The sequence below is a fragment of the Mus caroli genome, chromosome 10 (genome assembly GCF_900094665.2).
Source record: "Mus caroli chromosome 10, CAROLI_EIJ_v1.1, whole genome shotgun sequence".
NCBI classification, from domain to species: domain Eukaryota; kingdom Metazoa; phylum Chordata; class Mammalia; order Rodentia; family Muridae; genus Mus; species Mus caroli.
The window spans coordinates 111,777,621-111,802,085 of NC_034579.1; positions in this window are offsets into that span (position 1 = coordinate 111,777,621).

Here is a 24,465-nt window from a genome sequence, read left to right on the forward strand (position 1 = left end):
AATCCTGAAAAATAAATTTAAAAAGGAGAAGAGGAACAGTGCAAACATATTAAGCATGGGCTTTGAGAAAGCACTGGGTGTAGGTGTCAATAACAGCTATTCCTGAACATGCGATTTTGTGGCTTTGAAGTTGCATTGGTCAAAGGATACAATTCGCAACAACCAGTTTCCAAAATTCAGCAATATTTGACAATTAGAGTTTAAAAGTTAGTAGGAATGCCTATTGATTTGAGGAGGCTGGCTTTATTTACTGATCTTCAAGTAGTCCTTCTCCTGAGCTGGGCAGTGGTGGTGTACGCCTTTAATCCCAGCACTTGGGAGGCAAAGGCAGGCAGATTTCTGAGTTCGAGGCCAGCCTGATCTACAGAGCGAGTTCCAGGACAGCCAGGGCTCTACAGCGAAACCCTGTCTTGAAAAAATGAAATCACAAGCTAGTGTTTGGAGTGCTGCTCTGGTTTAGGGAGGAGGGAGAGGTGCTGCTAAGAGTGGAGCGCCTGCGCTTTGCAGAGTGTTCCTTGATGCTGCTAAGAAGGGCGCTGCTCTTCAGCCCTTTCCATTTCCTGTCCCGAAACTGAGAACTGTAAACACAATTCTGGGAGTTAGGGTGAGTCCTTTCCCTCGCCATTTCCCCTTAAATGTCCCCTCTTTGTGCCTCCATCTCAGGGGTTCAGAAGNGACTCAGAAGGTCTCCTGAAAAAAAGAGAGAGAGAGAGAGAGAGTGAGCTTGCCTGTTCCTTTAAACATGGCTAATATTGGTCACATGGAGGAAGGAGCAAAAAATACTTCTAGGATAAGAGCTCATACAGCAAGTCTCTAAAAGCCATGGTCACCTGAGGTCTCACTGGGGACACACGGAGGACTTCTCCCAAAGCAGAGAGTGCTAAGTGTTGGCACAAAGAATAATGTTATTAGAAAGTACTAAAGATCCTGCCTTTATTGCCACAGGTAAGCAAGAGTTTCTCTTGCAGTGCAGCCATTAAAATACAAACATTAAGTCATATCAAACATCCCCTCTATAGTTGAAAATAGATGTAGATGCATATTTACCTGCACATTAAAATAAAGAAAGCAACCTGAAATGCTGCACAAAATCCTATGAGGCCTGTTTTCTTCTAGTGTTGATAGGGGTGAGCAGAGATGGACCCAGGAGGAACTTAACTTTATTGTAAAGAGTTCTATGTTCAGACTGGGCATGGAGGCGCATGCCTTTAATTCCAGCACTCAGGTGGCAGGTGCAGGTGGGTCTCTGAATTCAAGACTAGCCTGATCTACATGGTGAGTTCCAGGACATCCAGAGATACATAGAGGAACCCTGTCTCAGAATAAGAAGAAGAAAAACAAAAACAAAAAGCAAAAGCAAAAGCAAAAGCAAAAGAAAAAGAAAAAGAAAAAGAAAAAGAAAAAGAAAAAGAAAAAGAAAAAGAAAAAGAAAAGGAAAAAGGAAAAGAAAAAAGAAAATTCATGTTGAAGGATTTTTTTAAAGTAGCAACTTATGTTAATATATCATTTATGTAAATTCTATGTTGAAGAACTTTTTTTTTTTAAGTAGCAGGTTAAGTTGACTGGAGTGAGTGGGGCCAACCAAGTGAGGGGACTGACCCAAGTGACAGAGATCCTGAATACAATTCCCAACAACCACATGAAGGTTCACAACCATCTGTACAGCTACAGTGTGTACTCACACACATAAAAATAAATAAACAAAACCAAGGAGCAGGTTATGTTAATGTATCGCACCCTCGTAGAGGCAATGGAGGGGGAATGGGATACGAGGTTTGCAGTAGGGAAACCAGGAAGGAGGACAACATTTGAAATGTAAACAAATAATATAACCAATTAAAAAAGGGAAAAATTAACAAGTGAAAATATGCTTTAAAATATGCTTTAATGTAAAAAATGTGTTTAAAACAATGTATTAAGTACATAGGACAGGTTTGCTTAATTTTTAAAAAAGATTTATTTATTTATTATATCTGTCTTCAGACACTCCAGAAGAGGGTGCCAGATCTCATTATGGATGGTTGCTCTCTCTGACCCCTGCTCCCACCAGCCCAAAGATTTATTTATTTATTATAAATAAGTACACTGTAGCTGTCTTCAGATACACCAGAAGAGGTCGTCAGATCTCATTATGGATGGTTGTGAGCCACCATGTGGCTGCTGGGATTTGAACTCAGGACCTTCGGAAAAGCAATCAGTGCTCTTAACCGCTGAGCCATCTCTCCAGCCCCCTTTGTTTAATTTTTTACTTTCTTAATAAGATTGTATTCTGACATAAAGGTTAACATTCTCAAATGCTAGTTATTAGATTAAATTCCGTTTTTATAAAACTTAAAGATATCAAGGTTAAAAAAAAAAAGTTCATCAAAGAAAAAAGGTAAACTCCAATCTTGCCCNGGACAGCCTCTGGAGAAGTGNACNCTTATCACTTTACACTGACCCTTCAGCTGCCTCAGATGGAAGTGTAGGTCAAGCAAAATGTCACCTAGGGTTGGAGGGTCACCGTAGATGTTTACAGTACTAACAGCATCTGCTTCACAGACAGAGTCTGGCACGAAAGCTCTGCACACAGACTCNTACCTCACTTTGGTCCATGGCGAACGGCTTACGCTNATGGGCAGCGGCTCTTGCTTCCCCAGTGCCGAACCTCAGAGTAGCAAAGCATGGTTTTCACACCCAAGGAAACAGGCATTCACTCCACATCACTGTTCCCACTGTCCCAGTCCAAACCCAGCAGACAAAAACTGGAAGAAAATTGTTTTATGTTTATAGCTCCGGCCAGAACTGCAAAGAGAAACATTGTCAACTTCTNCGTCTTGCCTGTCATAGTATTTCAATTTACAGGAGCGGAGCACAGCTGAGAAATGTACATATATAAGTTTATTGTAAGATTCATTATCAANTTTGTGAGCTGTAAGCCTCTCCTGGGAGTCGGGTCCTCCTCTGGTGTCAGGGCATCCGCTTACTCTAGATTGATGCATGGGATTTCTTAGGGAAACTTTTATTTATTTATTTTTTAGCAACTGTTACCTTGTTACAACCTCTAATAAGTGCTCATTGAATTATAACAACAATGGCTTGTATTGCTGTGTAATGACGTCTTAAATGAGGCAACCTGAAGATTGCCTTTCGTTCGGAATGCAAACTGCTCACTCAGAAGACCTCCTNGAGCTTGCTTCCCACTTACAATGCTTTCGTCTGTCCTTTATTGCTCTTAGATATTGCTATTTAACCCATTCGACCAACTACAAAACAGAGGATTTGGGGGAAATCTAGAGAACATTCGAGGTTAAGAAATATAAGAAGATAAGTAAACACTGACCCAAGAGAGGCTCCTGTATGGTGAGGGCTGGGCTGCTGTTAACAGNAGATTCTTGACAGAATCTAGAATCGCTTAGGATATAAACCTCAAGGCATGTCTGGGGGTTGTGGGGCAGTGCCCATAGCGGGTGGCATTACAAAAAGGTGTGGCCTTGCTGGAGGAAGTATGTCACTGTGAGGTCTCCTATGCTCAAGCTGCACCTAGTGTGGCACACAGTTTCCTGCTGCCTGCGGATCAAGATGTAGAACTCTCGGCTCCTCCAGCACCACCATGTCTGCCTGCATGTCACCATGCTTCCCACTATGATGACAATGGACTAAACCTCTGGCACTGTTAAGCCAGTCCCAAATTATTTCTTTTTATTTATAAGAACTGCCACGGGAAACAATGCCGGGGCCAAACAAACACAGAAGTGGATGCTTGTAGTGCTATCTGCTCCCTGCGTGAGCCGGATTAGTGAAGCCCAACACGGAGTGTAGCCATTTCTTACCCAGGTAGAGTTCTCATAAGTCAAAAACCCCTATGAATATGCATTCTCTCCTTATGCTCGGCAGCTGTACCCATCCCCCACGGATCAAGACAACCCTGAGCATGGCCTTTTTTAATGTTATAAATACTAAGTTGTCCCTATGTGTTGTGTCTTCCTAAATTAAAATTCTCCTCTTTCTCGTATCCAACAAGTCAGTTAACCATCTGTTTTGTAACCTATCTTGATAATAGAAGTAGCTCATGAGTAGATTCACTTTATTAATATTAACAGTAAAGACCTCAACAGCTCTTTTTCCTGTCCACCATTTGTCCTGCATTGTCACTGAATTTTGACATTAACCCTTTGAAGGACTCTCATTTTTGCTGATATTCAAATAGCTCAATGAGGTAAAGCGACTCAGATGTACAGAGCTCGTGAGTGGTAGAACACAGAATCATTTGATCACAGACAGTTTGAGATACCAAAGGTTGTACTTCCTTCCAAGCTCTTTATGCTCCCATTTCCATGCTAAATATGTTACAGATTAAAACTTCTATTCATGTGGTAGTGACTGGCACAGGCTAGAGCTATTTTTGCTTGATGCTGATGCTTTGAGGTGGTTGTCTCAGACTCCTGGTTTGCAACTCAGCATGACCAGGTTCTCTGCCTCACTGCTGGACCATTACAGATGCCAGAACTTGGCCAAATGAAGAAGACTTTTCACAAACAATCCATCCATGGGCGCCTACATAGAAAACAAGAGGGGCTTTAAAAGAAACGGCCTAGTGTTAATGTCAGGTATACATACTATTTAGGCAAAGGGGCATTCTGTCAACCAAATATCCTAGTTAAGTCAGGAGTATTCTTGAAAGAATGGGACCTTAGACACTAGCTTTCAAATGAATTATATGTGATTCCCTGCATCCAAACCAAGCAGGTTTTTATCTTTGACAGTTCAGCAGTCAGGGACGTGTCTGTGGCCTCTATTGGGCAGATGAGTCCCCACGTTTGTAAGGCACCAGTGAAGCAAAGCAGGGCACCTTAAATGGTGTTTACCAGATAGCAGTGAGTCTACTGCGTCTATCTGTGGACCTAAACACGGTACTAAGTTTCATGTCAATGGTTTAGTCTACCTAAACCCAAGTCTACACAAGAACTCGCATAAGCGAAAGCCCTGTGCACTTTTTGTTTTCTCAGAATGGTTTAGGTCAAGTCCATTTACTGAAGAGCAATTTTCCAGGACACCAATCCTGGAAACCTTCCTGCAGTTTGGTAGATTGAGAAACTATAGATCCAGGGGCTGAGCACTATGTACACAGAGGTGGGAAGGTGGGAAACTGGAGACTGTCTAAAAGAATTGGCTTCTAGAACTGATTCTTACTGGTCACGGCCCCTGTCTTTATTCCTTGGTAAAGCCAAAAGGCATTCTCCAACGCCAGGTACCAGAAGATTTGCTACACAACACCCCCCCCCCCAACCTTCCTTGAGCATAAAAATCAACTGACCAGGAAACTTCAGCCTTGGTCACTTCCCAGGCCCACTGACCCAGCTGAGCCATCCCCACCAGTCACTGTGGCCGGGGCTTTAAACGACATGTGCGGATCCTGCTGAGAGACAGGCATGGAAGTCGACAATGCTGAACATGAAACATTTGTATCTCGCGTATCAGATGGCTAAGCCAGCACAAAATTGATTCTTTTAGTGTTGTTGTTGTTATTATTACACTTTAAATTCTATTTTATTTTGCATACCTATGTACGTGTATATGCACAAATCTGAGGACAGCTATAAGAGGTCATTCTCTGCCTTTCTCCTGTGGGTCCCAGGTATTGAACTGAGGTCATCAGGTTGAGCAGCAGGAAACCTTGACCATCTCACTGGCCAAAATAGTGAGTCACATCTATGAATATGTGTTTCATTTACTTAAAGATTAAAAGTTATTTCTGGGTGCTGGCCACATGGTTTTGGCTCAGACAATGGTCTTATCGCAATCCACCAACACCAGAGGCAGCAGTGACATTGAATTCTGAATAAAGCTTCATTATTTACCCTTCTTTAGCTCTTTAGTCATTTTTCAGATGAACAGAATTCTCAAGACACTCATCTCAGATTAGTCAGTCAGAGAGGAAGTTTGCCCTACTATGAAGGAACCGAGCAGATGGAATTAAGATCACAGATCTTAAAATAGGAAGATTATTCTAGATTATCCACATGTATTCAATTTAATCCCTTCTGTCTTTAAGGCTGGCTGGAGTCAGAAAGATCAATGGCAGAAAGTGGGAAGGAGAGAGAGCCGGAAGCACTCAACAGGAAACTAGAACCCCAAAGGTCCCTGCTGGCTCTGCCTGTGAAGGAAGAAGCAGGTGACACTGGGTTTTGCACAGCCTGGAGCTGAGAACAATGTCCTATGACAGCCAATGAGAAAGTGAGAATTTCAGTTGACTGCAGGGAGCTGATGAGGGCCATTTGTGCTCCAGACTCTCCCTGGAGGGTTCAGCTCCACCTGGAACTGGATTCCAGCCTCGGGAGACCCAGAGCAGAGCCAAGCAGACTGTTCACGTACAGAAGAGACGCACGAACTAGATAGGTGTTGCTTTAAATGGCTATGGAAGTGGTAGTTCTAGTAACTGTAAACACCGCAATTTCCAAAGTAAAAGTTCCCTAATCTCCAGTGAGTAGTTAACTTTTCCACTTCCATTTGTCCCCACTTGGTTTTTTTACAAAACTTGCTGTGGACTTCATTACTTGTTTTTTCTCTCATCTTCCCTGGGAGCCCCCACCAAAGGAACCCCCACCAAAGTCAGTATTTGCTCCAAAACAGAAACCCACACTTACCGTGAGGAAGGAAGGAAGGAAGGAAGGAAGGAAGGAAGGAAGGAAGGAAGGAAGGAAGGAAGGAAGGAAGGAAGAACTGACTACCCAAAGCCTCCAGGTGGGTAATGTTCTGTGATCTGCACACTATTAGAGCACAGGCAAACCACTGCCTGAGAGTGATTTTAACATAAAGGCTATCAGTTTTATGAGGATAACGTTTAAAAATCTATCCAGGGAAAGTAGCTCCCAGATCAGGCCTAGTCTCTGTGGTAAGAAGTTCCCTAAGAAATAAAAACTTTAGAAATAAAAAAGTTTCGGTTTCCCAGGGAAGCAGCAGATGGGGCTTTTCGGAAGGAGCTCCTTGGGCTGGAGAGATGACTCGGTGGTTAAGAGCACTGACTGCTCTTCCAGAGGTCCTGAGTTCAAATCCCAGCAACCATCTCTCCTCTGGTGTGTCTGAAGACAGCTACAGGGTATACACACACACACACACACACACACACACACACACACACTAAATCTGAAAGAAAAGAAGCAGCTACTGCCAATGGGCTGATAATCATTGATGGTTCTATAACCTCAGAGGAGCCGGGTCTGTTTCTGGAACTTCCTCAAGGCCTCACTAAATAGAGTAAAAACTAACATAACAGCCAGTCAAAAACCGACCTGTGTAACCTCCCCGGCACCCACCAATGAAGTTTTTAGATCACCTAACCCTAGTTAAAAATGTCCTAGTTTTCTATAAAAGCCTTGTCTGGGGTTGCCATTCTGATAAATGTTTGACCCCTGCATGCTGGTAATTTCTACAGAGTAAACACTCTTTGCATACTATTTGAGTCTAGGGTCTTCCTTTAACAAGTCTTGGACTCTAACAATGGTTTAAAAAAAAATCCACTCTTAGAAATGACCCAGTTTTTGAAATTGAAAGCCATCAAATGCCTTGGGGGTGAAAAAAATCTCTGAAATGGATACAGTATCATTTTACAAAATTTTGCAGAGAAAGTGAGCAAATTCAGCCAAAAGTACCAACCCATAGTTATAGTAGAGTTTAAGGCTGTTATGGCTTATCTCCCTCAGCCCCAGGGAACCAGTTTCAACAAGCATAATAACAAAATAATATTGTTTCAATGTCTCTCAAAGTATAGTTCCTAAGTGCGGTTTAAAAGGCTGATCTGGCAATAATACAAATTGTGGGTGGGTGGGTCTGTGTGTAAGGTAGGGATTGAGCTTGGGGCTACAAACAAGCCAAGTACACTGTATGCCTGAGCTACACTAAGCCCTGGCATGACCCAGTTGGGCTCCTGGCAACACCAACTGTCTTGCCTAGAAGCACCTAGAGCAGCCATGAGCACAGACTGGTTGCTGTGACAGGAAAAGATGAACAAGACATGTGGGAGCCATCGGAAGCTGGCCTGGGCTTGCACTGCCCTTAAGTTGGTCTTGGTGTCCAATGAGTGGGCATCCACAGGGACAGTGACCATAGGATAGGCCATCCTCAGACTCTGATCCACCCTCACTCTGAGGCTGTGTATTGCTGTTAGGCAAAGGTGGCTCAGACATGGCCCTAGGTTGGGACACTCTGCATCTCTGCAATGCAATTAGATGTGGTTTTGATTTGTGTGTGTATGTGTGTGTGTGCACACGCACACGCGTGTGAGCACTGGAGTCCTGTTTTCTAAAAAAAAAAAAATCTATTGTTTTATTTCAATTTCTATTTTTCTGAAACAACGAAGAAGCACATTGATCCTATAGCTTCTAATGGACCCAAATTAAAATGTGCATTCCTTTGCTGGCTCTACCAATGTGCCAGGAAGGGACAACTGACCAGCTCACATGTTTTAGGGTCTTCCATGTCCGTGTGATGCGCATTCTGAGTGATGGATTTCCAAACCACACCCTGCCTCTTCCCCCGTCTCTTGACATTACTGAACTTCTCGGGTTTCAGATTCTTTACTCTAAAAGCATTATGCCTCATAAGTAGCCTGTCATGATGGAGTAATTATTACATAATGTTAAGTTTCACGCAGAGCCTTGAACATAGTGAGCAATTTGAGCTATTATCATTACAGCTATTAAAGAACTGCGACAAATAACAAAGGTAACATCTTTCTCAGGCCTGTCTACTTCCACATTTATCTCAGATTTACAAACTTGGGGACTAAATGCCTACCAGATGAAGTTCCCTAAGTAATCAATTTCAATAAGTAAACCTCAGAAGCCATTTAAATTCTACGTGTGCTGCGAGTCCCATTTGTTTCTGCCCTCGGGGTATCCAGGCATTGTTGCAAACCAAGCTAGACTGGAAGGAATGAAGCTTAGCCTGGAAGGTGGGGGGGTGGGGGTGGGGGTTACTCAGAGCTGCCTCTGCCCTGGACTACTCTTTGCAGACTCTACCTCCCTTGGTGGGTTTGAGATGAAGTGGTGTAGAGTCAAGGACACAGACTCTGGGAGCAGGTGAGAAACGCGGAAGCAAGATTGTCAGAACATGGCTGCAGCAGGCTCCTTTAATACCCGCCATCTGCGCCCCATTGGTCCCTAGAAAGCATCTCTTCTAAACAGCGGTTCCCGACTGGCTAGCAATGTGTCAGCAATCCTTGGTCTTCAGGCTGTCTTCAATTAGGTCCTCCTGCAGAGGGTGCCTCTGCGCTGCTACTCCTCCTAACCACAGGACCCGGTGGTTAGAGGTTCCAGGAGAGTGTTCATCATTGGTTAGCGCTGGGGTGCTGGGAATGCTTCATTTGCATGAAAAGGAATTACAGGGGCTTGTTGGGCACGTTCTTACAGGGACAGAGGAAGATAAGCCTGTAATTTGGCCACTAGGCTATAGGACCACCTCAAGGGTGGCAGAGGTGGGGGTTGTAACGGCTGTGTGGGCCAGGACACACGTGCCCAGAGCAAAGAGGGAACAGCCCTCCTCCTGCCTGTCTCAGGATGAGAGTGTCAGGCTTTGCACACGTCTCCACTCTTGCTCTAGATTGGCTCCCCAACACAACATACACGGCTTTCTAACCCCACAGTGTGCAGCTTTGTCCTCCCATGCCTACCCTGCTCCTTCATTCATGCATTCACGAAGCTCTGCTTTTTAAGAGGGAAAAAAAAATATGGGCACATTGACAGTGTGGGACGGAAGCAATGAGCACAGGGCAAGGCTGACACGGGGCAAACCAGCCATTATTAGTCTTTGTCCTCACCGCTGGGCCTACTTCTAAATCCCAGAGGGCGTTTTTTTTGTTTTTTTTTTTGTTTGTTTGTTTGTTTGTTTTTGTACATTCCGCTTATAAATCGGGTTTCCATCACTTACAAAGCCCAGTACTGTCAATCTATATCTTGATGCTTACCCTAGGAAGGAAGTTTCCCAGTAGCTAACAGAAGACCTGATTTGGAAGGTGTCCGTCCCCACCCTTGCCTGGTGAAGAGAGCAGGGAATTTGTACTATCAGAGGGCCAAGCATTTCACAATGCATGGGAACCAGATTTTTCAGGTAAACTAAATTGTGTCAAAAAAAAAAAAAAAAAAAAAAAGTAGAGGCTTCTAAAATGTCTGACCCTGCCTCCGTCTCCACTGACTGATCTTTCTCATTGTAGTTTAAAGCAAGAAGATAGGGTCGGGCTGGAGAGATGGCTCAGTGGTTAAGAGCACTGACTGCTCTTCCAGAGGTCCTGAGTTCAAATCCCAGCAACCACATGGTGGCTCAGAGCCATCTGTAATGGGATCTGATGCCCTCTTCTGGTGTGTTTGAAGACAGCTACAGTGTACTCGTCATATATATATATATATATATATATATATATATATATATATATATATAATCTTAAAAAAAAGAAAGAAGCAGCTAGGGTCATGTCTTTAACCCTATTTCATGACACAAGCAATTGACTGTGGTTGGGGAAACTGAATAACAATTAAATATCCTGAATTCATGTGGTTTGTGGGGGGGGGCGGGTCTCCCTTAGACTCAAGGTGCTACTGTTACAGACTAGCATGGCACTGCAGTTTAGTGTTGTTGGTTTCAGTTGAGGAACCAGCAGCTGAGATGTTTATTTAACATATCTTTTCCTATTCTTTAAAAACAAAAAACCAACAGGCTGGATTGTGAATGTTTTTTCATTTCTTTGTACAGAAATCTTTTTCTCTGATTTATTTATTTTCTGCATATAAGTACATTGTAGCTGTCTTCAGACACACCAGAAGAGGGCATCGGATCCCATTACAGATGGTTGTAAGCCACCATGTGGTTGCTGGGATTTGAACTCAGGACCTCTGGAAGAGCAGTCAGTGCTCTAAACCCCTGAGCCATCTCTGCAGCCCTTAATTAACATATCAAAGTGGACCTGGCCTCCAGGTTCCCCCAGCATCCCTCAGTGCCTACCTGTTACAGGGCATGACTAGGATACCCAACCCTCTACCCTCAACTTCCCAGCCCAGGGACTGGGCTTTTTCCCTCCCCCTCCTTCTTCCCCCCTCCCCCTCCTCCCTCCCCCAAGAAGCTGTTCCCTATGTAATCCAGGTATTTAGAGTCTTTTACATTCTCTGCATTTCTCCTCTCCCTCTTCCTCCCCCCTCCCCTCTTCTCCCTCTCCCCCCTCTCTCCTCTCTCTCTGCAACCCCCCCTTTTTTTTTGCTCTTCAATTTCCCTGACCTCCTCCTGTGATACCAATGGAACCCACCTGAAAGCTGTCCCCCAATAAACCTTCCTTTATACTTTAACTTGGCTTGAACTGGCTCATTTCATTGGCAGAGGAAACCTATAAAGTGTGTTCTCAATAAGTATTCCCGTCCTGGCTTCAGTTGATCCCTCCACGGGATTCTTGATCAGTCATCAGTTTCTCATATTGGACAAGGATTGACAACTGCCACCTCCTTTCTTTGCATGTCCACAGTTTCTCTGCGGTTTCTCAGCTTTGTTAAGGTTACCTCCCAGCAGACAGAGTGGTAGTGGTACATGGCTTCTAATCTTAGTGTAAGGCCAAGGAAGTGTTTGATTTCCCCCCCCCCCAAAACAGACAGGAGCTGATCTGATGCAACTCACAGCAGGGTCTTTATTCTAGTCAAGGTAGCTCAGGCCCCCCAATGCAGGACTGTTTTGGTGGTAGGGGAGCCCAGAATATCTATCAGGGCAAGGCAAGCAGCAAGCAGGGAGTACATGTGCAAGCATCTCATTGGAAAGCTCCTGTGGCCTTTAACATGATAGGTTGGTGCTGGGAGTCTATCATAGACTTAACTTCTGCTCCCCTCTGCATTGGTGGTCGTTAGGCAAGGGGTGGGCTTGTAACCTGGGGTGCAGGTTTGTTGGGCTAATAGCCTGGAGACACTGGTCCTGTTGAGGGTGTAACCTGGAGAAACTGGTCTTGTTGGGGATTAGCCTAGAGAATGGAGCTAGGCTCGGGTTTTGTTGAGGGCCAACATGGAAACTAACGTGATGTACCAGCCTGTTAGTTTACCTGAGTTCAAATTTAGATCAGGCTCTCTAAAATGGGGTCCAAGCTTAAAAGATTTGGCCTCTCACTAGGAACCTGAGGCGGGAAGATTGTATGTTCCATCTCAGCCCAGGTGACATATTAAAACCTCCTCTCAACGCCAAAAAAAAAAAAAATCCAACCACAAGAGAAAAATCAATAAGTGACTTATCAAGCACTAAAGATTTCTATAGTGTATTATGAAAGAAAACTATTGGTACTGGGCTTAAATAAAATTGTTAAAATTTTATTTCTTTAGATTTTCTTGAATCTTATTTAAAAATTATCGATTTGTGTCAGCAGTATACGTATAAGGGATGACCTTATTTTACCAGGACTTGTATTTCCTCTTTTACCTCTCATAAAATGCTGTGCTAATGGAAACAACGTCTTTGTATTTTCATGACCCAGAAAGCCCTTCAAAGAACATTTTAGCTCACAAGAGAGAATGAAATGGCTTCCATCCAGTACAGACGTTATCCTAGTTAATTATGAGCACTGAGGTTCCAGTGGAGTGTGGAGCACACTAACAGATGCAGCCAATGCTCTGGGCCAGTGCCTTGAAGAGAGACGCCCGTGTGCTAGTCGTGAAGGAATGAGGTGAAAGGGGAAATGAGCTAATGGAGCCCTGTGTGCAGTGCGCGTGTGCTCAGAGCACTCAGCACAGAGTGGGTCCTGTGGAGGTTGCCTGGAGAGGATCTAAGCCTCGAGAAGATGATGCTCAGTTATACTCCGCAAATGATGTCTATTCATAGCACTTATTGAACAAAAATACTGTAAAGGACGTGAGGGGGGTTTGAAAGAAATAGATCTCTGGTTCCAAAGAGGCACAGAAAAGTAAACCAAGTGGAGAACGGGTTGGCAAAGGAATCTCAGGTCCCCCAAGGTAAGGCAGGTCCTCGCACTCAGGAGAGTTTAGAGAACCCCAGGGAGGAAGAAGGAACTGAGCAGAGGGCTCCTGAGGAGCCTTGGAGCTCTGCAGAGCAAGAGAAGAGCCTTTAATCTCAGTGCTTGGGAGACAGAGGCAGGTGGATCTCCGTGAGTTCAAGGACAGCATGGTCTACATGGAGAATTCCAGGCAAGCTACGGCTGCATGGTGAAACTCAGGAGAGGAGAAATGGGGTGTGGTGGGGGTGGGAGAATCAGTAGTTGCTGTGTGCAGAACGCTAGGTAGCAGCAGGCTGTGGAGAAGAAGTAATTGAGCATCGGGCTACTGTGGAAGGGCTATCTGAGGCTAAAGCCGATGCTGTTTCCTCAAAACACTGATGGGAACTGTCTATATCCCGACTGTGAGATGGCTGCGCCAGGATTCAAATAAGCTTGCCAAATGCTCACAGAAATCCAAACATAAAACGGGTGCTATTTTGTAAATGAGTTATACCTCAGTGAAACAGATTTTCAAAAGACGAATAAAATTCTTGGTGAAAGAAGCTAAATCAACACAAGTCTAATCTACTCAAAGTGTTTTGTTTTGTTTTTTACTCTGTTCTTTCAATTGTTGATATTGTTGAATCTGAAATCTAGTGGGAAATTACCAAAGGATGCTGTTATGTTTTTGAAATAAAGACATATTTTAAAAAGTAGGCTTTTGGAATTGGATGCAATTTGATTTAACTGTGAATACTTCTTTATGATTCATAGCCGAAGACAGTTTATTCTTCTGTGGTTGAGCAAGAATGATGTCTTTGTACACACACCCCTGTAACATACTTAAATCTTAAACCCTCGGTTGTAGACTAATGGAACATTTGCAGAATGCAAGCAAGCCTTTTCTGAACCATACTGTCATGAGGTTACAATTATGGGCCTCTATACCAGCATTGACCCCCATTAACGAGAAGACAGGATGGAGAAAGTTGCAGACTACCCACACTCCTGGATCTCAAAGCAGAGGAGAAACAAACCAAGAACCTATCAAAATACCATAGACATTTGGAGACAATGAGATTTGCATTAATTCCATGGTAGTGAATAGTTCCTAGGCAGAAACTTCCAGTCACCTGTATTTTCTCCTTGGGTCACTTGGTTAAGAGATTAATGGCTGAGTTTGACCCAAGAGTGAGACAGTGAGACCAGCAGAGTTTTTGTGGCTCACATTTACCTAAAATATTGAAAACACAGAGCCTGGATGTAAGAGTGAATTTTGGTGCTGATAATTTGGTGGAGTCTTGAGAGGTATTGTGAGTCCTAGGCTAGAAAAGTCTAGCAAGGCTTTCTGCACATCCTTCTCCTCGCCTCGGATGAGGAGGAGGGCAAGACATGGTACATGTGGTACTGTACCTATACCCAGGACAAAATCTGGTAACTGAGTAATCCACATAGAAGTTCATATTCTGTACTCTTTGGTTTTCACCCTTGAGCATGCATTCCCCCTTGGTGTTTGAAGAACACCATCAGTCACTCACATTCTACTATACGTAGATCCCAACCGTAACACACAAAAATGGTTCTAGGGCTCTGTGGGTAAGGTGCTTATTGAGCAAACATGGGGATTTGAGTTTGGATTTCCAGCATCCTTAGAGAAAGTCGTAGTGACAGCACGTCTCTGTAACCCAACATTGGAAATGATTAAAAAGAGGATACAAGGGGCTTGATGCCAGCCAGTATAGTCAGTCAGTGAGTGAGCTGCAGTCTAGAAAGTCAGTCAGGGAGCTGCAGTCTAGTCAGTCAGTGAGCTGCAGTCTAGACAGTCAGTCAGTGAGCTGCAGTCTAGANGGAGCTGCAGTCTAGTCAGTCAGTGAGCTGCAGTCTAGACAGTCAGTCAGTGAGCTGCAGTCTAGAAAGTCAGTCAGGGAGCTGCAGTCTAGTCAATCAGTGAGCTGCAGTCTAGTCAATCAGTGAGCTGCAGTCTAGTCAGTCAGTGAGCTCCAGTCTAGTCAGTCAGTCAGTGAGCTCCAGTCTAGACAGTCAGTGAGCTCCAGTCTAGACAGTCAGTCAGTGAGCTGCAGTCTAGTCAGTCAGTGAGCTCCAGTCTAGTCAGTCAGTGAGCTCCAGTCTAGACAGTCAGACAGGGAGCTGTAGTCTAAGTCAGTCAGTCAGTGAGCTCCAGTCTAGTCAGTCAGTGAGCTGCAGTCTAGTCAGTCAGTGTCCTCTAAATTAGTCAGTCACTGAGCTCCAGTCTAGAGTCAGTCAGTGGACTCTAGTCTAGTTGGTGAACTCCAATATCGTTAGTCAGTGTGCTCTAGATTAGTCAGTCATTGAGCTCCAGTCTAGTCAGTCGGTGAGTTCTAGTCTAGTCAATTGGTAAGCTCCAGTCTATCAGTGAACTCCAGTCTAGTCAGTTGGTTAGCTCCAGTCTAGTCAATTTGGTGTGCAGTAGTCTAGCCAATCAGCGAGTTCCACTCTAGTCAATTGAGACCAGGTTCAGTGAGAGACCTGTTCTCAAAAAATAAGGAGGATGAAATACAAATGTGCACCTCTGGCCTACACAGGAGCACACATGGACACATGCACTCATATACATGCATGTTAGTATCCACTCTTCCACCACACATGCACACACACACACACAGACACACAGGAAACAAGCCTGACAAGACCTTGGAAAACTATAAAACTCAATCAAAATCTCACCTTCCTTATCTGTAGAGACTCCAACTTATGTTAAGTCCTTGTGCTACTGTAATTTAGAAGTGAGGCAGTAGACATGTACATGTTACCTTTGTCAATACTGTGACCAACAAAACAAAACAAACAAAACAAAACACAGAAGCAGCTTGAAAAGAGAAGGGCTGAAGCCGGGCGTGGTGGCGCACGCCTTTAATCCCAGCACTTGGGAGGCAGAGGCAGGCGGATTTCTGAGTTCGAGGCCAGCCTGGTCTACAAAGTGAGTTCCAGGACAGCCAGGGCTATACAGAGAAACCCTGTCTCGAAAAAAAAAAAAAGAAAAAGAAAAAAAAAGAGAAGGGCTGATGTTGGAATGTGGTGCCAGAAGGCTCGGCCCATGGTTTCTTGACCCCCTGAGTTTGAACAGAATTATCATAGCAAACAGAATATGTGACTTAGGACAGATGTTGATCTCATGGCAGATGTGAAGCAGAGAGAGAGGGGAGGGAACTCCCGGAACATATTCCCAAGTGGTCTACTTCTAGGCAGACCCTCACCTCCTAAACTTTCTAGAGCTTTGACAAGAATTCCTAGCAGTCAGGAACCAAACGTCATTCTCATGGGCCTGTATAAGGCATTTTATATTCCATAACCATACATAGGGTACTTGGGAAAAAAAGCATTGAAACATCAGTGTAATCATTTGTTAGGGAGAGCCATTGACAGCTCTGTGTGCCTTTGAGCTGAACAGAAAAGGAGACTCGGTGGAGAAAGAGGAGGACATTAGGCTCCATCTGAGCTGATTTGGCTCCCAGAGTGACTGGCTAGCAAGAACAGGACCATTAGACAAAAAGGGTGGGGCATGGAGGTGAAGCACACTGAAGTTTTGCTCACCTCCCCCAGGATGGGTGCCTTGAGTCTGTCTACAAATCCCCTATGCTGTTCTGTGGTTCCAGATCTACCCCAGTCTTTCCTCCGGACTGCAAAAGCATCATACCAGGGTGAAAAAAAGAGTTGAAGTATATTTGGCTGGTGACACAGACTTGTCATCTCAGCTACTTGTGAGGCTGACTTGTAGGGATGCAAATTTTAGGCTACAGAGCAAGTTCAAAGCTTTAGTCAGCTTAGTTTAAAAAAAAAAAGATAGAAAGAAAGAAAAGGGAAAGAAAGAAAAGAAAAAAAGAAAAGGAAGGGGAAAAGGCTAAGGAATAGCTTACCTGCCTAGCATTCACTTGAGACAGCCTGGGTTTAATCACCAACAGAGACAAGAGAAAGATGCTAGGAGTGAAGGGGGTTAAACAGAGCAGAATGGAAGAAGACAGGAAGGGGAAGGGGAGGGCAAGAGGAAGAAGAACAGAAGAAACAAGGCCCAGTGTCTTCTGTCTTAGTGGTGCCCCAACATCACAGACTTGGATAAACTTAGGAGGGCTCTGGGACTTGCAAGGCCAATGAGAGGGTCTACCAGCTGGTGGAAACAGGAAGAGCAATATGACCACTGTGATGGTTTGTGTATGCTTGGCCCAGGGAGTGGCACTATTAGGAGGTGTGGCCTTGTTGGAGCAGGTGTGTCACTGTGGGCATGAGCTTTGAGACCCTCATTCTAGCTCCTGGTAGAATGAGGTAGTACCTACTGCCTGGAGCCTGACTTCGGCCCCCATGTCAGCAGATGCCCACTTTTTTGTTCTTTGTAAAATTCCCCCTCAACCCCTCCCTATTCCCCGAGATGTATGCTTTAAAACAAGGCACCTCAGCATAATAAACGGAGACCTTGATAGGAAATTTCTCTACTTGGTCTTCCCTTCTCTTTTCTCTTCCAATCCCATTTTCTTCCGGGTTTGTGGTGCCCCTTGCACCCACGAATAACTGAATCCTGCAGGATGGGATATTTATGTAGTGGCTGGATTACACCTTTTACCATATAAAAGGGTCTGTTTTTATACTTTTTTTTTTTAAAGAAGATTGTAGGGGGTTGATCTAGTGCTACTGTGTATTCAGATGCTAAATACTGACCTCTAAGATCTGGTTGCCCTGACTAGGAGATCCTAACATAGACCAGCTTTTGTTATATAAACCTTGCCTGTTTGACAAATTATCCCTGATTGGTTAATAAAAATGCCTACGGCTTGGGTTGGGCAGAAGAGACCAAAGGTTCCCATGCTTGCAGTCTCAGACAGGGACAATAAGGGAGAGAGAGGAAGCAGGAAAAAGTCGTGGCCATGGAGCAGGTGGATCATGAACTGGTGGCCATGAGGGCTGGCCTGTTGGAGTAGGAGGTGGCCCAAGTGGAACATGGCCGATGACAGGTATCTCGAGGATCACCACAGGGAAGTAGACAAAATACCATAGAGAGTTGCTATCAGCCCAGCTCTAGTGCTTTTAAGCTTACTATAAATCTATTTGGAAACTAGATGGCCTGTCTCCGTTAGGGTTTTCCTGCTGTGAACAGACACCATGACCAAGGCAACTCTTATGAGGACAACATTTCATTGGGGCTGGCTTACAGGTTCAGAGGTTCAGTCCATTATCATCAAGGCAAGAGCATGGCAGCATCCAGGCAGGCATGGTGCAGGAGGAGCTGAGAGTTCTACATCTTCATCTGAAGGCAGCTAGCAGAATACTGGCTTCTAGGCAGCTAGGATGAGGTTCTTATAACCCACAACCACGGTGACACATCTACTCTCACGGGGTCATACCTTTTAACCACTCCTTGGGCAGAGCATATACAAACCATCACATGGTCCAAGTGGGGTAGAAATCCAAAATAATAATTACTACAGCAGAAATCTACCATGTGACACAATCTGTGCAAGGCCACACATCTCCTGTTCCATGTGTCACTTTAATAAAAGTGCCTAGATCTGGAATCCCAGTTGGGTGCACTCACACCATCATAAGACAAAAGGCAAAGCGAGTTTATATGCAACTTGATCAGAGTGTGAACGCAGAGAACCAGTTCTTCCTACCCTCACCCTCACAGAAATGCTACCATATTAAAAGCCAGGAGATATATGTGTGTAGATTCACCCAGGCTGCGAGCTAAAGCCCACAGGAGAGCTATGTTGAAATTCTGGTTTTGCAAGGCCCGTTGAAGGCCTGCCAGATCTGGTTGAGATTTAGAAGGGCAAGCAGTTTCTGTTCCCAGTATAAAATGTCCTGTAAGGAGCTTTGTCTTAGGGTTTCTACTGCTGTGAAGAGACGCCATGACCAAAGCAACTCTTAAAAGGAAAACATTTCATTGAGATTGGCATTCAGGTTCAGAGTTTCAGTCCATTGTTGAAAGAGGTTCAGTCCATTGGCAGGAAGCATGGCAGAGCACAGAGAGACATGGTGCTGGAGAAGAAGCAGAGAGCTCTACATCTGGCTGGGCAGGCAGCAGGAAAAGAAAGTGAGCCCCTGGGCCTGGCTTGAGCTTCTGAAACCTCAAAGCCCACCCCAAGTGAAACACACTTCCTCCAACAAGGCCATGCCTATTCCAACAAGGCCACACCTCCTCAGAAATATACAAATAACTCCAACCACTTAGTTTTTCTTTTTTTTTTTTTTGGTTTTTCGAGACAGGGTTTCTCTGTGTAGCCCTGGCTGTCCTGGAACTCACTTTGTAGACCAGGCTGGACTCGAACTCAGAAATCCGCCTGCCTCTGCCTCCCGAGTGCTGGGATTAAAGGTGTGCGCCACCACGCCCGGCTCACTTAGTTTTTCTAAACGTGGAAATCAGTGATGAATTTTTTTTTCAGATGAGAGAATTGCACCAGAGAAATATTTTAATACCTCAGATCTAAGAATTCACATACTGCCAAGGAACAAGGAAAAGAAAAGAAAACAAAACAAAACAAAAAAAGGATTTGCATAGTGACCATAGATACAGACACTAGAGGGCAGGATACATGGTTTTGTGTTTTCTCAAATTTTCATCTGTTTTCAATTTTAATAAGAATGCAGGCCAGGCTTCCTTTCAGACAGTAAGGAAGAGCACACTGCTGCACACAGCATGATGCAGACTCAGACTGGACTTTGGAGGAGGGAGGGAGGGAAACCACAGAGAGAAGCAAAGGGGACAACAAGCAGCTCGGGTGATCTACTGACTGAGCTACAGCTTCTGCAGAATCAATCACCTGTGATTTTCTAACGTGGAACCTTTGACCTTGACTTTGGCAGCACAGGGGAGAGTCTTTTCTCACCCATGCCAGGAGAGTCTCTATAATCAGTTACACGGCTGTAGTCTCCTACTGTTCTGCTGTTTACTGGGATTCGGCCTGTTACTTCTTACAACTCAGAGCTGAAAAGAAAGTGATTTTTAAAATTTCCCCCAACGTTTCAGAAGACAGTAGCTCAGGTTTGTCATGCCTTCAGATAAATGAATTCAGACTTATTTGGGATGATAGGGCTTTACCTCACACGTGAGCATCCATGTTCATGTGTGCATCTGTGTGCGTGTGTGTGTGTGTGTGTGTGTGTGTGTGAATGCATGCTACCATGTGTCAGTCACCTCAGAGAAAGCCCTTTGCTGTCTTTATACAGTGAAAGTGACAAACGGTCTCTCCCTCTCTGTCCTAAGAGTATCAATGCTATTAACAAAAGAGGCTCAATCTCAAAACTTCATAGTCAGCTGAAGGCTCCACATCTTTTTAATTCTTTTAATCCGATGAGATGTTTCTTGGTGTGTTGCCCAGTCTGCTGGTGTTAAATAATCTTCCAGGCCCAGCTTCCTTAAAAGGTGGGTTACAGGTGAATGCTACCATGTCCACTTTATTTATTCTTTTCCTGTGTGTGTGTGTGTTAGTGTGTGTGGGCAGGGGTTGTTTCAAGACAAAAGTTTTTTCTGTGTAGCCCTGGCTATCCTGAAACTTGCTCTGTAGACCAGAGACCAAGCCAACCTCAAACTTGGCGATCTGCTGCCTCTGACTCTCAAGTGCCGGAACTAAAGGTGTATGACCACCTCCCCCCCCCCCATTACTTTATGGTTTTCAAAGAAGGGCTAGAAGCCAGAGCCTCGCATGCGCTAGGCAAGTGCTCTGCCACTAAGCCCCACCCTGCTCTGCAATTGTCTGCTCCTATCGATCTTTTTAAAATGTGCGTGTGCTTCCTAAGGGTTCCCAGCATGGAGATCAGCCCTGAAGATCCACAGCAGAAGTAAGCGGCAGAGCAGCACTGCATTGCACAGCCCTGCTCACGCAGGGTCAAGCTCTGCTTCCATTCCGAGGGTTCCCACTTGATGTGGCAAAAAGTGCAATATGGATGTGGCTTCCAAGCCCTGCATAACCTGACTCCAAATTCACTACTTCACACTCTCCACCAGACACCGTCAGCATGTAAACTTCGCCCTGGAATTATGGCGTGGACTTCATCACCATAAAGTTGATCCTTCTTATGTGGCAGACAGGGAGCAGCGGATGCAAGATTTTCGCACATGCGCACACGCCGTCGTACGCCCTCGGTATCACATGATACAGATGGACGCCTGAGGAGAACTTTGAGGACTGTTCTCCCTGTCCACTGTGGGCTCCTGTCATCACACCTAGCTCATTGAGCTTTCTCAACAAATTCTCTGAGCCATCTTGCAGGCTCTCTCTTGTAATTCCTACAAAATTCAATTCATAAACCGAAGAGCAGTAAAGAGTGCAAAGAGGTACCCTTCCCTGCTCTGCAATGGTCCTGTTGGGTCCTTAGTACTCATGCCCCGCCCGCTAGTCTCTTCTAGCTACTATGGGTTTCTACTCACAGGGCAGGTCTGATGGCAGATTACACTGAAGACTGTCCTCCGGGTTTTTTTGAGTTATCCTGCAATTCAATTCCTTTATTTTTTCATTTTCTATTCTTAAGAATTTCATACAGGCATACACTGAAATATGGTCATATCTAGTCCTTCCCATTTCCCCCATCTAAGTCTCCCCGCCTTTCCCAGCAACACTATCTGAGTACAACACTATTTCCCAGCAATCTCTATCTGAGTACTCGCCCCTAAACAGGATCCTTGTATCAATGCGTTCCTGATGCTATCTATCTAGGCTAGCATCACATTCCGCAAGGCTGCCCTCGTTTTGGATGCCAATCACAAAGGCGGGGCTCCAAACAACTGGCCTGGCTCCAACTCCTTCCCGGGTTCAATTTTTTGCTACTATCAGTTCTCAGAACTCAGAGGATGTTTTGCTTATATGAACAAATGCATTTTAAAGGATACAGCCATAACCCAAAGGTACATATTTTAAAGGGCCTCGTAACCAAGGATTGTGAAAGAGATGCTTAAGGGAGGGGGAATAGCAAGTGAGCACCACCCTTGACACACCTCGGCGTGTTCACTAACCCGCAGGTCTTGGTACAAGAAACAGTTGAGACTCGATCAATTGAATTATAAGGGTCAGAGGATGTAGAGAGAAAGGGGGAGGGATAATCACTTAACAAGCTACAGAACGACAACAAAACAGGGTCACATCCCTGAACATATGTTGAAAGAGAAGTTTCTAATCCTAAATTGTCTCCCTCTTTTCCTCCCTTGTAGAGATTCTTTTTCTCCCCCAGTTAGAGGCCAAAGTGTATCCTCCTAAATTTTGTATGTTGAAGCCCTAATCCCTTAATATGAGCTCATCTGAAAATGAACTCACTGCATATCTAATTGGAGAAGGTGAGGTCAAAACCGAGTAAGGTGGGTGGGCCCCCTGCTCCCATAGGATCGGTGCTTTTCTACAAAGGGGAAACCAGAGACAGATACTCAGGGAGAGGCCATTATGAGAAGATGCAGGTGGAGCCCAGGCTGATGTAACAGAAGCTAAGGAATATCAAGATGGACAGGACCCCAGGTGCCAGGATGGAAGGGAACAGATTCGCCCTCATAGGAGAAGCCAACCTGTCCAAACCTCCATCTCAGAGATGTTCACTCCAGAACTGCGGGAACATAGGTCTTCTGTCTACATTCAGTTTCCAGCTTTTCTTCCTCATAACACTTCCGGTCGTGGTGCTTGAGGGTCAGTAAAGCTCCCCCAAGGACAGGCCTTCCCCACCCCGGGCATTCGCCTGTCTCTGCTGAATCCGGTTGGACAGTCTGATAGCCACAGGAAATCGCCATCAGGTGAGCTTTTGGGGAAGTGCGTTCACTTGGTAGCTCTGAACCTCTGTGACCTCTAAAGCTCTAGATAAGGCTGGACACACCCAGTAAGTCCGCTCTGCCCGTGAGATACACCAAACTGTGAAATGAAATTGTTCTCCCCCATCCTCCTTTCTCCTCCCGTCTAAAAGAAACCCAGAGCGCCTGTGTCTTTCTGCGCATGCGTGCTGCTGCTCTTCTCCAGAAACTCCAAGTTGTAGCTTTTGCTGCACAGGCCATGGCACTTCCCTCATGGTACTTACTCATTTTGTATACACTTTTCTCTGCGTGACAATTTGTGACGTGTGAATTCCCACTTTTGAACAGGTTCAACGAAAAGCCAGTGACTATTTTGTACCACACTGCGCACCCAGCATCTAGATGTGAAGGGTTTGGACACAACGAAAATGAGGGCATGGCTGCTCCTAGGCACGGTGGAGGAGAAAGGGTTTTGTAGATATGAGGGAGAAAGCAGCCAGAAGCCAGAGAGTACACGCAGAGTCCAACAAACAGGGAGAAAAAGAAGTACACGAAACATGACCAACACACAGCCCAACAACAGTCCATGAGAGGAGAGAGAGGAGGGGAGAGAGAGAGAGGAAAGAAGAGAGGGAGCAAAGAGAGGGGACCAAGAGAGCCAAGGCAAAAGAGGACAAGGACCTAGAGAGAGAGAGAGAGAGAACACCAAGAGTGCACATGGCTGAAATGGCTAGTTAATTAGGAACGGAAGCTGCGAGAAGAGAAGGGAAACCTCTGGGCTGCAGAGCTTTAGGCTGGAGAGTGGACAGGGGTGAAAGTCTCAGGTATTGAGTGAGCTTAGAGACCAAGCAAACCCTTAGGTGTACTATTAGGCACCACAGACGTTTAGATGGTTAGACATTTGTCCTGGGCTTCTTTGGGAGCTGATAGAGACTCTCTAATCAAGCCATGGCCTGCCACAGGCGTCTCTGAAGGAAGCCCAAGTGCCTGGAGGTATGCACACCCGTGGCTGATCTCCGCATCCTTCTTCAGCAAGGTAGAACGGGCCGGGCCGATCACCCAAAGCCCCTTTGTCATCTGGCGAGTCAATCAGCATGTTTCAGTAGAGACTTGAAAACGTGGTAAGTTCTAGAAACAGAACACTTGCTAATCCCACCAGGCCAGAATAAGATCACTACCACAGTGTTTTACGTACCTCATGCCTGTGTGTGATCAAGGACTTGCTATGAAGTTGAGGCAAGCAATCTTGTTTACAGAAGTGAAAACACTTGGCTTGTTACCTTACCTGACCAAGAGCTCCCACCCCCACCGCCCGCATTCCCCGGAGTTATCTATCCTTGGGTAAATGGGGCTTAGAGTTTGGAGGCATATTTGTTTTATAGGTCTCTTAAGCACAGTAATTATAACTTACAACATAACTTCAGCCCTCACAAGGTGTCTGGAAAAAGGGTGTTTCCTGGGAAAAATATGACAAACAGAAGGCTAATGCACTACTCATATTCTGTACCGAATATCCCAGCAGACCCAATAGCCAGTGTGGTTTCTCAAGAGAAAAATTAGGTTTCGAGAGCTTAAATATGCTGCCAAAATTCACACCCTGACTCCAGAATTTAAAAGCAGGGAGCTTACCGTAAAATCTGCGAGCCTAAATTCAATGCTAGGAACCATATAATGGAAGTCTATAACTGGCTCTTGCATGTTGTCCTCGTGAGGACTTAAGTTATATCTTAAAATTTAATTGCTGTGCTTAAGAGATCTATAAAACAAAAATGCCTCTAACCTCTAAGCCACATTGATCCAA